General features: G+C 43.8%; 1 long non-coding RNA gene across 1 annotated transcript in view; it reads right to left on the minus strand.

Annotated features, from left to right (window-relative positions):
* The window catches only part of LOC132249376 (uncharacterized), an 83667-nt gene extending 81728 nt beyond the window's left edge, over positions 1–1939 (minus strand). The window contains exon 1 of the long non-coding RNA XR_009460853.1: positions 1683–1939. This is a non-coding gene — a long non-coding RNA (uncharacterized LOC132249376). The remainder of the gene's footprint in view (positions 1–1682) is intronic.
* Between the last annotated feature and the right edge of the window lie 9244 nt (positions 1940–11183).

Here is an 11183-nt window from a genome sequence, read left to right on the forward strand (position 1 = left end):
GCCTTGGTGAGGCCGCAGCTGGAGTCCTGCATCCAATTCTGGGCTCCACAATTTAGGAAGGATGTGGAGAAGCTTGAAATAGTCCAGAGGAGAGCCACACGCATGATCAGAGGGCAAGAGAACAGGCCTTATGAAGAGAGACTGCGAGCTATGGGACTGTTCAGCCTGGAGAAACTCAGGCTCAGGGGTGACTTGGTGACAGCCTATAAATACATAAGGGGTATGCATCAGGATCTGGGGGAACACCTGTTCACCAGAGCACCCCAAGGGAAGACAAGGTCCAACAGTCTCAAACTCTTGCAAGACCATTTTAGGCTGGACATAAGGAAAAACTTCTTTACTGTCCGAGCCCCCAAGGCCGGGAACAGACTCCCCACAGCGGCGATGCAAGCACCTACTCTGGACACATTTAAGAAATATTTGGATGCTTATTTTGCTGCGATCCTCTGACCCTAGCTGACATCCTGCCCCTTGGGCAGGAAGCTGGACCTGATGATCTGATGAGGTCCCTTCCCGACCTAAGGTCTATGAAATCTATGAAATCTTGTATCAATAGGGAGAGAATAAAATTAACCCATTTAACAGATCAAGGTTTTAAACATAGATTCCGTTTCCTGAATTTTAAGTTTTGGTGCATTGGATAAGTTACTTTTTTCAGAGCTTAGCTCTTCCTCAGGCTTTATTCCAGAACATATATCTGCATTACATCTTTTTCTACTCTGGGCCCAACAGGCCTACAGTCCTGTAGTTTATTGATGAAAAATGCTATGTATCAGTTAAGACTTGTTTTCACTGTTGCAGTGGGGATCTGCACACAATACAGCAGCTGATTCAAGAGCTCTGGCTTAGTTCTACATTTTCTTAAATACCTTGGATATAAACAGATTGTTTCTGTATTTCCATTTCTTTCTGCATTGTAGTTTGATGGAAAGCCTCCTTGCTGCCACCAATCTGTTCCCTTATAATATGCAGTTTTGCTGGACATAAAGGCAAGACAGGCTTGCCCCAAAGCAGCAGTTGTCTGGTTGTGTCCAGAAAGTTTTGACAAAGGAATCAAACCCTGAGAAGCAATTTGTAAATGCATAGAATAAGAACTAACCAGCAAACAACGGCATTTCATGGAACAGCTACCACTGTAATTCAGATCACTGCATTCTCTTCCTCCAGTTATTAAACAAATAAAATAATTGAAGTTTGTAACTTGCTACAGCACAAAAGCTTGCTCAGTATGCAAAATCAACATTTCACGGAGCTCAGTGTAGTCATCTGTGTTTATTCATAAGGAAACAGCACATGGCAAATTAAGAGGGGAAGAGTTCTGCAGGAGCACAGCTGTGCAAGTGAATAATCACTGTCAGTGAGTGTCACATTAAATAAATCCCTTATGGTGCTCCTTTACCACACACCACTTCATGCTGCTTTATTTTAACTAAAATGTGCCTGCTGCAGGGACCCCAATGGAATTGCCACTGGTGCATCACCATACAGATACACACACACCATACATAGTGTCGGGACCCAGGGCAGCCGGCCAGCAACTCTCCCTGACTCCCACCCGGGCAGTGGTCGGCAGAGGGTCGGTCCGGGGGCCTTAGAAGGCCATCAGGCAGGTACTTGTGATGCTTGGAGTGGAATTAATTAGGTGGACGCTTATCGGTTGCAAAGCAAGATTATTTACTCACGCCGTCAAGGTGGTGAAAGACGGAGGTCAGAGATACTTGGTTAGTTACAGCTTAGAGTTCATGAGGTCGGTCTGCAAAGTAGGTCAGTTCGCAAAAGTGGTCGGGCAGAAGGGCGGGCCGGCGGTCGTCGATTACGTCTGAGATAAGGTCGAAGACAGCGGGGGGGGCAAACTGGCAAGTGATCAAATTGCCAGTTTACTCTAACACCTATGTTAGAGGTCTCCAGGTGTATACAGAGTCGCTCTCTCCAACTACGCAGAAATGCAGCGGGGTTTTGTTTGTGTACTAGCCAATTGCTTTTCGCCACGTCATAAATTTAATTAGAATCACCAATTATCTAGCGGTCTTTGCTAGGGTATTATCACAGGGTTACTCCTTGTTTTCTTTGACCAATTATAATGATTTATGTACAGCACAGAAGGCTAAGTTCTATTTCATGTTGGTGTCACAGTTATAAACTTCGTTTTGACATGCGCAGCAAAAAAACTGTTACTATCATCTTGTTAGTTAACCCTTAGTTAACCTAGTGCAAAACAAAACTGCTTTGAATGGTATTACTTGCTTGTGACATGGGCACTACTTAATTGGGTTGTGACACATAGATACACACACACGCGCGCGCGCGCACACACACACACACACACACACACACACACACAGAGGCATAAAATAATTTTTTGCCACCAAAGCACTTGGTTCTTATGACTACATTCGAGTAATTATGCATGATTGCTTTCTGGGTTGCAAGGAAGCACTGATTTCTTTCTTAAACATGTTTTTCTCTTTTGGGGGCATAAGTATTGAAGGTCATGGTATTCGGTGTGATGACTCCCCTGCACATTTAAAGGAGAAAAGAAAAGACCCTGCAATCTGATGTTGCTCTGAGCAAATAAACAGGTTGTTTTGGTGCCATTTATCAGGAATATGATGGGTGTTTTTTCAGTGTCTTGAACAGCTTTGTGCATGCATATAGGAGGCCGACTGCACATAGGAGATCAGCCTGTGACCTACACAAGAATGTTCATTGAAGGAATGGTGTGAGGAGTTTGCTCCTCAGCCCCGTTGTGGTCCTACTGCTATGATTGCTGTGTCAGTACAAACAAGCTGCTAATACTGACCTTCTAGAGGTCATGGTCCCTGAGCCTAGCCTGCTGCATGCTGGGGAGAAAGGGTCCGAGTTCCACAGTGCTCCTCCCCACCGTCCACTCCAGAGGATCCTACTGTCCTGCTGCCACAACATGGTCATTGTATCACCCTACCGGATAGGGAGAGGACTCTTTATAAGTGATTAGCACACCTATATTTTATACCACCTATAACACCTTAAGTGATCCATTTCCCCTCTCCCATTTATTTAATCTGTAAAATGGGACTATTATATATATGCACACGTGCACAAAAGATGGGGGGGAGTATGTTTCATGAAATAGTTCAAAACGAAATCATTTTTCCAGTAAAAACAAGAAAGTAAATACATTTAAAATGTTTAAAGGTATTTTTTAACAAACCTGTTTTCAGTGGTGACAGGACATTTTCAGTTTCTCTCATCTTTTTTTCCACTTGGGACAAGAGGAGGGAGGGAATCAAGAAGAAACAAAAATTTCCTCTTGCTTATTTGTGCTTTTATACTTCTCTTTTATTTCCACTGGAAAAAGGGGGGAGAAGTGTGTGTGTATTTGGGGGGGGAGTGCTTTTCCCACAATAAAAGAAACAATTCCAACTTTTGCTTTAAAATTTAGAAAAGCCTACAAAACTGGAATTTTTCTTTTGAAGACGCTCACTGATTCAATCAAAATGAACTTTTTGAGGAAAAAATATTGACCAGCTTTAGCATTTTACTCTTTTGTAAAGCACCTTAAGGTCTACAAATGCAAAGCAAATGTCTGAGCAATCTGTGTTAGTACAAGAGCTATTCCAATGTCATAGACATCTGACACTACAGCTGGTGGCTGTGCTGGACATTGCTCAGTAGTACTCCAGTTCCTTCTGCTCCCACGTGACAATAACTGAGTAGAAGAATACACCCCTAATGGATTAGGCATGAATATATCCAATGCACATAGACTCTCACCTCACCATGTGCCTGAAAATGAAACATATCACACTACCTGAGTAATATCCCATAAACTCTCCCCACTTCCCCTAATTTAGTCTCTCAGTTGAAATCTATGTCCACTAGATGGCACCAGATGGAAATGTGTGCACAACTAAATTCCTAAATCTGAATCCTTTGCATCTGCACATCTACTTACAAATTAAAATAAAATAAAGAGTTGGTGAGTAATGAAGTAACTAAAGGGCCTATCTCTGACTCAGCAGAGAATTTTGACCTGCTGAGCTTGACAGCCTCACTGCATTTATTATATTTTCATCAAATATATAGCATATGGTGCCTTTTTTTCTCTCAGTCCAGAAAGCAAATATTCAAAGCTAAATAACTAGATTGATCCTTTCTGCTCTCAGATTCCACGAATCAACTGCCTGGACTAGAGTAATATTTTTGTGAAGCCTCCTCAGCATCTATGATGTCTTCAAGCTGCACAAAGTACAACCTTTAATCTTCCTCTCCCACTGGTCTGAGGTCATGATGAGCATGTAAAACTCCCATTGGAGTAAAAGGATGAGGTAGATGCTGCCACAGAGGCTGAAGATGTCTAAATGCACTGGCTGAGGTCCTTCAAGGAAAATCTGAGCACTGCAGACATGGAACGTAAGACGCATCTCAATCCCTGAACCTTTAAAAAATATCTCAACCAGGGAAGATAAGCAGCTGCAGCAGCAATAGAACTGGAAGGAAGGATGAGCTACTAACAGATGTCGGTGACCTTTGGGTAAGTTCCCGTCAGCAGCTAACATCAAGGGGCCTTGGACTGTTTGCAAGCAGTGGGGATAATTATAGATTGTATTAAATTAATAAACTCAAAGCATAACCAGGTTGGGGGAGTAGCCAGCCCTGTGTATTATTCAGCAAAGCACTTTACAAGAACAGACCTTCTGTTAGCAGAAACAAAACCTGAAAGACAATAATGACTGTTGTATTGCTCTGACGCCAGCTGGAAATTCAGCCTTCGAAGTGAAACACTATTTTGTGCTAGCATTAAAGCACTTTTAACTAACCCCTGTTTATAAGGGGCTAAGTAAAAGTCAAAGGAAGTGCATTGAATACGTGCTTTGTATATTCCATTTATAACCAGGGGGATAAAGGGTGGAGGTGAAGAGAGGGAAATGCAGCTTCTCTACTTCCATGTATGGAGGGAATGCCCTCTTATCCTCGATGGACTGTGCAGTGTTTATGGAAAGCTCTTCATCTTTTCTGGAGGCTACAGTAAGAGATGCATTTGTTTTAACCATTGTTGCTAGCCACAATAATCCACTCTGAAGAATCTGAAGATTGCTTCATCTGTTAGTGTAGTCCTGGAGAGCAACAAAGTAAGCCCCCATTGGCACTTCTACATCTTCATGTGATGCCATCTCTGTGATATGTCATTGTCCTTCATTCAGCATGTCATCCTAACGGAGGCAAATCTCGATGGGATGACATTGTGAGGCAACACCAAGCTGTGACTGTATTTGTGCCTACCAAGGATTCTCAGAACTATCACTGGCTCTTCTCCTTTCTAGGTACTTGGAAGAGCAGGAAAAGTCTCTTTCATTCCTCTCTCTGTGTTTCCTCAAGTAGAATGAAAGGAGATCAGATATGACCTTTGGCTATTATGGACTCCCACTGAGCATGGTTGGTACATGATGGGGTATATGTATATGGACCACATATTAAGAAGGCTTTGGTACCCTGAACTCAGAAGTGCTGTACTGATCAGGAACACCTTCACCCCTAGCTGTGAGATGGGCTTGTTCAATCGTCTGCACTTGCCACTATTATATAGAAAAGCTATTTTACAGTCTTTAAAATTGGTAGTGTGCTATTGTTCTTCTTTCTCCACTTGTAATATCTACTTGCTTTAGCAACTAAGGCAACAAGATGTTACAGGTAGAGGGACCAAAATAACATCAATAAATACATAAAAATGAGAACTATCTAAAATAGTTAAGCAACTTACCATCAACCTTCTGCTCATCCTAACAATTTACTTGTTGTCTTTATCTTCCCCACCATGGCCACCAAAGTATGTGCTGTCTGGCTTCCAGCTTCCTAACCCACCAATGTTCCTATTGTTCTCTGCCCAAGCAACAGGAAGCCACAACATTCAGGATGGCCTAGAGGCCTTGCTCCCTTGACAGCTGAAGAAGACTGGGATGTGACAAGATGATCTGTTCTCTCTGTAGGTGGAGGGGGCCAACCCCTCAGAGAATGGCAAGGGCTGAGTGAGGAGTACTCTTCAGAGCCTGATGCCATAAAGAGGTCCAGAATTGGCTCTGACACCAGGTGGAAGAGGCTGCTCCCGCAGGCAGCAAAATGCAGGGGCTCAGAGCACATTTGGGTTTCCACTATATGTCAGCTAGGAATAGTGAATATTTACAGACATTTGCGCAATTTCCTTTGGGAAACCCACCTAAAACCAGTGGCATTGCCCTGGCAGCTTCTTCTTTTCCAGAAAAAATAAGAAAATATTTGTAAGGTTAAGTGAATGGATTTCTGTTAAGTGACGACTAAGGTAACACCTTGCAGGACCTTAAACACTGGCAGATGTCTCAGAATGAAATATATTCGTTTCAAGCTTTTAGGCAGGTAATTCCTGCCTTCAAATGACAAAGGGTCCTACCAGACTTTTCAGGGTAAAAAGAGCATTTTGGGGACTCAGATATTTCTCTTTTACAAATAGCAACTGTTCCAAGCTGCTGAGGAGGTTTGAATTCTAAAATTAGTCTGCCTGAGGATGAGTCAGTGGGCAGAGTGCTGGGGAGGCTGTCAAAGGTGTATGAAAAAGATAGTTTATGACACGGCTGCTAGAAAGAAGTGTGTCTGCATTAGAGCTTATGCCAAAATAGCTATTGCAGAATAGCTGTAATTAATCTGGAATAGGTATTCTGGGAAATCTCCAAGCATAGACAAGCCCTAAAAAAAATTTATTTCATAGTTGTCATGCCCATATGTCTATCCCTCTACTTAAACTCTCTGCAAAATAGGCTCACTGAGCTCTGCGATAATTGAGCTGTGCTTAGTGCAGTACTAGATATGGAGAAGGAATATAGGTAGTTTAATTAAACCTGTGCCTTCATGTAACCCCATGGTCCACCAGAAGCTGCGCCAGCTGCTGTTTTGAATGAGACAATCTTGAAAATTTCTCTAATTTTAAGCTCAGCGGTATATTCTATAAAACAATCCCTAACAGAAAGGAATGGTTCATCTGACAGAACACTAGTAACCACAGATGCATCATAAAGGAAATTAAAGTGATTTTTTTCTTAAAATACTGTCTAAACCATTGTAACTGCTGCACATTGTCTTTAATTCTCTTCTTTTCTAGGACTGATTTCTGTGTTAGGGGCCTAGAGAGGCCTCTCAAGTAATTAACCTCATGTGTTAGAAGTAGCTTCCTGTCAAGGTTGTAAAAGCACAAATTAGACCTAACACTTCTAAGGAAGTGTTCCTAGGGTTGAAAGGAGAGGGTGTTTAGTGTTTCATTAATATTAAACATAGCATTAGCATACTTTGACTCCTGGCCACATTCCAGTTTAGTTTATTGTATTCTCCCAACCTGTGTACTTCTCCAGCTAATTAACTTTGCTTTTGACAAAGAAAATCTTGTGGCTTTAGGATGCTGCACTGGCTTCTGTGCAGTACCTCTGCTCTTGAGGTATGCTGGAGCATCCCTATATCTAACTGGTAAAACAGGCCCTGCGATCCACGTGGAGTTTGTTTGAGATCTCCAATATCGTTATGAATATCTTCAATATCAGAGATCCTCGTAAGTAGCTTAATGCCATCTTTGCTTTCCCATCCCTTCCCACCAACCAGTTTAGGCAAAGTATAGCTCAGTTAATCCAAAGTGTTGGATGGAGTATTTTTTAATTTCTTGTCATAGTTGCACCCAACAATGCTACACAGCCACTTCCATTCTCCCATGGACTTAATTCTATCTTGTGATGTTCTTAGTGACCCCTGAAGGCATTGTGCGCATCTCAGGACTTCCTCGGGGTCTGTTGTGGGAGAACACTCCCAATCGAAAGAGGCTGTTTTGCATATGTATAAGAGATGGTGATCATCTTTTTTCTTTTTTACCTGTTGCATAAAAATAGAACACCAGGGAAAGCATGAAGAAAGATTAAAAAGAACAAACTGGACCATTATCACAAGCAGTACAAGAAGCTGAGCTGCTTCACTGTTGGATACGAAGTAAAATCACTGTGAAGACTTGTTATGTGTTTGGAAGATCCTAAACGCATTGGATATGCCTGGAGGGAAAAAGAAAAAAAAAAAAAAAAAAAAAAAAGATTGCCTTAATTAGCTGTTGGACACCACAGTCTTTCTGAAGCAGCTGCTAATGAGCAACCCTCACTGTCAAGGCTATTTTCCAGTCTGCATATGTATTTCTTCCATCCAAATTGGGTGGCTTGACAGAAGTAAATCTATTTGAGTTGACCAGATGATAGTTGCCTTGTGGCTATGAGACCACAACACAGTACAGCTGTACAATTGAATTCTACTCCCATCACCAATCTGAATGCCCTGTGACTTTAATGTGAGCTTTGCCTGTGTAAGTAAGTGCATGATTTGAAGCTTTGGTTTTATAAAAACTGTTTTCCAAAATACATTGCAGGTGGGCACACAGGGAGAAGGAAGTAAAAGCTGCAGTATATTTTTGTTAGGATCTGAAATAAACTAAGTAGCTGGTGAGGGAGACACACAGAGGAATGCCACCAAGCAGGGGAAAAGGTCCAGGGGAAGGAACTGAGATAATGAAGTTAAGGGGCAATGAAGACCATCTGGAGGAGCACTGTGGAGGGAGGTTGGATGATCTGGGTATCATCTTACATTGGGGATGGGCAGTTATTTGGGGTGAAGAGCCACTTGAGGAGTTTTGGTGAGCTGTTGAGGGTCGAGGATGTGCTGACAGGGCAGGGACATGTGGGGAATGGATCGCAGCTCTGCCCCCAGCCCTGGGCCCATGCCCCACGCTGTCACCACCCCATGATTCCAGCCCCAGCTGTCCCACTTCCAGATGCCAGTCCCTGTCCATCCACAGCCCCATCCCATCCACCCAGCCAAGTGTGCCCTGCACTGGGGATCCCAGGCCAGTCTTCCTCAAGACCTTGCCTGCCCACCCACTCTGTCCAGTGCCCCAGCGCTGGGTGTGGGTCATACCGGTCAGTGTTCCCTAGGCACTGGCGCCAGGTCTAGTGGTGGCAACAGAGACATTGGCAGCGGTACCTGGAGACAGCCACCACCGTAGGGGCTGGTGGGAAGCTGATTCCAGCTATCACCCCTACTCACTATCCAGTCCCACAGACTACAGCTCCCAGGATGCCTGACAGCTACACACTGGGATAGGGCAGGCTCTGCCCCATGCCAGGCAGCACCCCTGCATCCTGGGCCAGGTGGTACTGAGGGACCCACCGTGGGCCAGATGGGATTGCATGGTGAGCCAGATCCAGCCTGTGGGCTATATTTTGCCAACCCCAGTCTTATGCAGAGTGCCTTACACTCTTGTATACATGCTGGCTACTGGATATATGTTTCATAGTTTCATAGATTCATAGATGTTAGGGTCGGAAGGGACCTCAATAGATCATCGAGTCCAACCCCCTGCATAGGCAGGAAAGAGTGCTGGGTTCAGATGACCCCAGCTAGATGCATATCCATCCTCCTCTTGAAAACCCCCAGGGTAGGGGAGAGCACCACCTCCCTTGGGAGCCCGTTCCAGACTTTGGCCACTCGAACTGTGAAGAAGTTCTTCCTAATGTCCAGTCTAAATCTGCTCTCTGCTATATGTTATACTAAGCAAGAGTGTACAGCAGATCTGCTTAGTACAGATCATTTATTTGCAGGTCCCTACTGGAAGGGCTAGTAAGGCTGATTTCTGAAGTCACAAGTCTGTGGTCATGCTGACCACTATGGTATCTGTGAATGTAAATGAGCAGAGCTCATTACCATGGAAGAGTGCCACAGAGGAACTGCGTGAAAATCCTGCTGCTGGCATCTCCCTGGAGATTCTACAAGTATGACTAAGGCTTTTCAGTCTAGAAATAATTCCAACATCTGAGTCACTGAGCAATGCAAGGCCTCTTCTGATAACATTTTGTGTTGGTTTCTTTGCTCTGTCACTTTGCAGATTTGCCAGTGTCGCCACGTTTTGCAGTTTCCTTGTGGTGAGTATTGCTATGAGTTGGATCCTGGGCATGACAAGTATTACTTTGACACTGTAGACAGTGCTTGTTTTCTGTACTCAAGGAGAAATACACAGTAGTGTTCTCTCAGTGTTTCTGTTTTCAAGGAACTGCAAAATGAATTGCTGTTATAGATATACACACATGTATGTATACATTCATATGTGTGTCTGTGCTTATACATATACATATATATTGCAGTATAGCATCAGTCTCCTGCACAAAAGAGAGATGGTAGCATACATTAAAAAATGAGTGAGTTATTGCAAAAATCAAAATGTCTATGTTATCCTGAAATAAGAGATTATGGAAAAGTTGTTTAAAACACCAGGCAATCTGTATCCAAGCCTCATTTGGATGAAAAGGGAAATCTGCACATCAGGGATAGGTGGTTGTTGTTCTCTGGGAAAAGTGAACTCAGCAGAGAGCCTTCCTGCAATCACAAAGACTAGAACAGGGCTGTCCAACTTCAGAGCTGCCAAGGGCTGCATACCACAAGGACTGCATGGGCTCCCTGGGACCCCTATCATGAAAGCAGTGTAATCCCCACCATCACCACCAGCCATACAGGCCATGCCCCCTGCCCGCATTGCTGCTGTGCAAACCCTTCTCCCCATCTGCAGCCACTACTGCACAGGTCATTTCCCCCTGCTGTGCAATTCCCCACTGCTAGCACTGGCAGAGAGGTCACCAGGCCTCCTGTTATGCTGTCCTTCCCCAGAAACCTAGGCTGCCACAGGAGATGCAACAGTGGGAGCACTAGTAGCTGGGTGAGAGCCCAGGGGCCACACACACATCCCTCACAGGCTACCAGTTGGACAGCCCTGGACTAGGACATGGGGGAAGATACCACTTGCCGCCACAGCTCATCTAGTGATGTTATGAAAACACATTTGCAAACAATTATTTTTGCCTGGTGTAGAGCCATTAACTAATCTAGAGAATAGAGTCACTGCCTGGAAGTCAGGAGACCCTGGTCCTATTCCCAGCTCTGCCACTGATTGCTGTGTGATTTCAGATGCCTCTTTTCACTTCAGTTCTACCATGTCTGAAATGAGGATGACATTAACTTACCTTTCATAAAGTGCTTGGGCAGACAGACATAATGCATTCTCTAGCATGCTAAGTGATTAGCATTATTGCACAGGAGCTGGTAGGAACCTCTGTATTTCAAGTTGCTTAACATCTTCCATTATGACAGCTAATACAGTCTTA

Source organism: Alligator mississippiensis, chromosome 3 (assembly GCF_030867095.1).
Source record: "Alligator mississippiensis isolate rAllMis1 chromosome 3, rAllMis1, whole genome shotgun sequence".
Taxonomy (NCBI): domain Eukaryota; kingdom Metazoa; phylum Chordata; order Crocodylia; family Alligatoridae; genus Alligator; species Alligator mississippiensis.